Source organism: Amphimedon queenslandica, unplaced genomic scaffold (assembly GCF_000090795.2).
Source record: "Amphimedon queenslandica unplaced genomic scaffold, v1.1 AMPQUscaffold_13145, whole genome shotgun sequence".
NCBI classification, from domain to species: domain Eukaryota; kingdom Metazoa; phylum Porifera; class Demospongiae; order Haplosclerida; family Niphatidae; genus Amphimedon; species Amphimedon queenslandica.
This window is the reverse complement of record NW_003546619.1, coordinates 2,434-7,173: the sequence shown is the minus strand read 5'-3', so window position 1 is coordinate 7,173 and position 4,740 is coordinate 2,434. Positions and strand designations below refer to the sequence as shown.

Sequence of the window (4,740 nt, the reverse complement as noted above, 5' to 3'; positions counted from 1 at the left end):
CAAAGCAATTGAATGTGGTAGTATATGTATTACTGTAATTTGCCTTTTTTCATGCGGAGATATTTTTGTATGTCGTTAAGATGACACAAATTTTTCAAACGAAAATTTGTGAGTAACCAAAATTTGTAGCCTTATAATCGAAGAATGGCTAAGGTACGGTCTGATAAGTAGGTATCTTCTTGCAGCTCTAACCTTGCACTATCCACTGGTGCTTGCTGTACTTCAATCAATTGCTTCACTACTGAGTTTTAAAGTAAAATGGTCCACCATATGACAAAAGCAGCCATTTAATGTTTCTATTTATTATCCGTAACTTGGTCATTTGCTCCATCTCCAGTACTCTCCGTATACTAGTAATGTCGGGGAAACAGCCAGGTCAAGAGCTCATATCTCAAGAACTATAAATACTAGTATAGTGGCCTTGCTACCATTAGGTAAAGGACAAGGTATATGTAAGAAAAGCTAAATTTTCATACTGTAAAAATTTTTGTACACTTTGAAAAGACAAAAATATTTCCCACTTAAATTTTGTTGAAACGAAAAATTTTTGTACAAAAAAAATGCAAATTACGACAATTAACTAATAATGCTACCCATGATTGTTTAAAGATGTTGACTGTCACTTGTGGTATGAAAGGTTATCTGGTAATGTTCTACTATAGAATATCATAAGAACCAGCCACACCAGAAACCAAGATCTGTTGATGAGACCCCATTGAAGTACAATGCTCATTCATTGGACCACAAACCAAACTCTCACCATTCAGCTACTGTTCCAGAGGAGGACTCTCAAGACTATCCTTTGTTCACTCTACCTGGTAATAGTCCAACCTATTGTTCTTTCAATGGAAGTGAATGGTTCCCTTCCTCCCTCCCTCTCTTTCTCTCTCTCTCTCTCTTTCCCCCCTCACTCTCTCCTCCATCCATCCCCCTCTCTCTCCAGATTGTTCCTGTAAGATAGACAATACTTTTAACATGACTCATAGAGTTTTCTTTGTCTCCCTCCCTTTTTTCTCTAGCTGCACGGGTGCGATATTTTAATATTGAAATGAAAAACAAAGTTTGAAGAGGTGAGTTCACATTTCTATGTATTTTTAATTATTGTAATGTACATTTACACAAATTTCTCTCTCTTAGTATTGGCCATCCCTTAATTACTCTGTCGCCTTTTGTACGAGTGTACATGCATGCTCACACCTTGTTTGCTTGTGGTAAAAGCACCGTCAGCAAATGTACATGTATCTTTTATCTGTGGTGACAAAAACTGATTATTGACATAAGGGCTATGTCTATAATGTTATGTTAACTTTCTTGAGAAATTATTGGTCTCAACATGTACATGTACCTAGTACAGTACATGTACATTTTTACTGCCTCATTATACACCTCCCTCTCCCTCTCTCTCTTCCTTTTTCTCTCTTTGTCTCTCTCTCCCCTCCCTCCTCCCTCCCTTTCTCCCTCTCTCCCTTCGTCCCTCCCTCCCTCTCTCTCTCCCTCTCCAGGTGGTTCCTGCAATTTTTGAAAGAGACACAAATCAATAATGTGTCCTCTCTCTCTTGAAGCTGCTGCTGGACACACCCATTCAAGATCATCCTATAGTACTCAATGAAGACATACCGTATACTGGGAAATTTTTGAGTGCCAAACTTTCACAAATTTCGCGTTTTTTGCTTTGTCACGAAAATAAAAATCGCAAAAAATTTTAAATTTCCATTGCCATGTGGTGGAGTTTACTGGCTATTCGCGACAATATTATATTGTGAAATCTTACAAATGCAAAATTCGCGAAAATTTTGAGACGCGAAAATATCCCAGTATACGGTAGTACAATTCAGTTTTTCGTCAAGTCAATTTAAAAATTTGAGGGACAACTTGTAAATTTTTGAAAGCCTAATTCATGTAAATCTTTACTACCTCATACACCTCTTTTGCTCTCTCTTCCTCCCTCCCTCCCTCTAGCTCTCTCTCTTTCTTTTGTTGTCTTTAACTAGTTATTCTTTTTAGAGTGCCATGTATGTGTGTACTATACCTGGCTCTACCAAAGACTTCCTTATCAGACATTAACTTAATGGTATTACTATCGTAACACGCTAAAACTTTAGTTTGTCTGAGTGTATTTTGACCAAACCCACTCCTTACCGGTTCAGAGTCATTGGTTATTACATGTTGTCATGGCAATTGGTCTCTGTTGGAGAAGTTTAATTTGATTTGTCGGAGGAGTGAGTTGGCTCGTCTGCACAGGATTGAGTTTCATAATGTGCTGACAAGAGGGCCTCAGGTCAGTTTGAGTTCTCATTCCTGTTCTTATTTTTTGGTCCCATTCCACTAGAGGGAGCAATTTCTAGCAAATTTTAACATTATAAGGACACCACACTCTCAGCCTGTGAGTACATGTCCATGTATGCATGTATTTATTGGTTATAATTTTCATGCAGTATTTCTGGAGTTAATGGTCAAGAGTTTTTGATTAAGTTTAGTATTTACATGTACATGTATACGTGTAATAATAATTAAATGATGGTAATAATTAGTAACTTCTAAAATAAGTTTAAATATTTATAATTGTAATGTTCCTATTCTCCGTCAGTTCAATAGTGCTGGATTTAAAGAAGAGTAGAGCTGTCTTTGAGGAACGCTTGAACAGTTTACCAGAAAAGGAGCAGTTCTTCTATAGAATTGTAAGCACTATTATTGTGTTAATAATAGTTATTGTTATGTTAGTGGTGAGTTAATGTTATTTCATGATTGACTATAATTTGGATCGTATAGCATCCTTTGGAAACTGTAATTTGCAACGTATACTGTCATTCTAATGTTAATAATAAAATTTACTCTCTACTGATGGAAAATTATAAAACATGGTGAGCTGAGATTAATGAAAATTATTGAAAAGTTTCTGCCCACACTCTCCCCTTCTCTCTCCTTTCCTTTTTCTTTTCAAGATCTACATGTATATACTCTTCCCTTCTCTTTCTCCTATACCTTGTAGCTCTCAGTAAATAAATAGTGTTACAAATTTACTTACATGTAAGTAAGAAAGTACGTACTCAATACATATTAATCCCCTCATCTACTCCTGACAATGTTTACTAACCCTTGTAGTTCTTATTAATTCACTAGAAGAATGTCCTCCCCAAGCCACACTACATGTGCATGTATATCATGAATGAAGTAAGTTTAAAAATAGTAAAAAGACCTGCTTCTACAGACAGATGTGATTCATCATTAAGGGCTTTACCCAATAATTACCCTATACGCGCAGTGATTGTTTTGCTGCCTTGTTTCCGGTTTTTCCTCGCAAAATTAAATTTAATTAAAGCACCTCAAATGCCATTTTATTGTATATAATTGCATTCATGTAGTGTCAGTCCAGAAAATGGAAATTAGCTCACACATACATGTACACATGTATGTTTGAAAACATTTCAAAATTTTGAGTACATACACATGTACATGTACATGTACAATGTACTTTTATTATGTCTTAGTGCAGTAGATTTACATGTACAGTCTCACTAGCTCATAAATTTAAGTGGACATTGCACTACTGGCAATGAATTTTTCACTAAATTTTTATTTTGTATTTTTGTGCATGTACTGCAGTATCTAAATTTATTATTTTTAGGTACGATGTATTGGACATAATTATTTATGGGCTTGTGGATGTACAGTAGTACTGGATCAATTGTCAGAGTATTTGAGTAAGTGAAATGGACTATATTTGTATTTTTAATGTAACTTTTTCTTTCTCTTTTTTTTTCTCCATCAACAATGAACAGTTTATAAGAGAAAGAGCAGTTTTCTATAGAATATTAAGCATGCACATCCGGATATGTATACATGTATATGTAATGTACAACATGTCAGTATCATTGGGGCTAATTTGTATTCATTTCAGTATAATATTATTAGTTTAACGTTATTGGGGCAGTCGTGGAAGTGGGTTGAGTTAATATTGAGAGTACATACATGTAATATCTTTCTCTTTGTGGTTCTGTCACTCCAATTTTTACTTTTTATATTTTAATTTGTCCCTCTATTTCTCTCTCTAGGCCAAATACTTTTGTTATTCAGTCTCTGTATCATCTGTATGGGCTTATTAACTGCCATCAAACTATAAGTGAGGACAAGATTGGTCCCTTAATCTCGTGGTTTTGTAAGTAATTGCAACACATACACACACCACTACTGTTAACTTTACCGTCTCATCTCATCTCTTCCTTTCTATTATTGTCAGCTAAACTACATGTACATGTAGCTACAAGTATTTCAAGATTTGCAATTTTGTCCTATCACAGTTTGGCAACAAAACAATAGTAAGATGCAGTATGTACACGTGCATGTACTTACATGTAATCTTGTTATCAGTGTCAACAATCCATCCATTTTAAAGTGCTTTATTACAAAATTAATAATTACATTGTGTCATTATGCACTGTATGTGCATGTACATTTGAGTAATTATAATTCTTGTCTATTAAATATGAATTTCAGTGTGTAGTGGTTATTTTTGTTATCATAATGATTTGTAGGGAATTAGATTGGGACTATCTGAATGACATGATTGCAGACAATTAAGTCATTAAAATTGAACTGCACATACACCTTTGTGGATACTACCATATTGCCAGTGGTCATTGTATTGAAGGTACAAAGAGATGTACATGTACATGAATTGAAATGTAACTAAAAATTTGACAAACAGACTTCAATTTGCCAAATGTGCCAAAATTTTACTCA

At 34.7% G+C, this 4,740-nt stretch overlaps 1 long non-coding RNA gene across 1 annotated transcript; it reads left to right on the top strand.

Annotated features, from left to right (window-relative positions):
- The first annotated feature begins 4,088 nt into the window (after positions 1–4,088).
- On the top strand, positions 4,089–4,562 carry LOC109584951 (uncharacterized). Its single transcript, XR_002186242.1, has 3 exons — positions 4,089–4,156; positions 4,238–4,316; positions 4,533–4,562. It is a non-coding gene; the product is annotated as an uncharacterized LOC109584951 (long non-coding RNA).
- Positions 4,563–4,740: the final 178 nt, after the last annotated feature.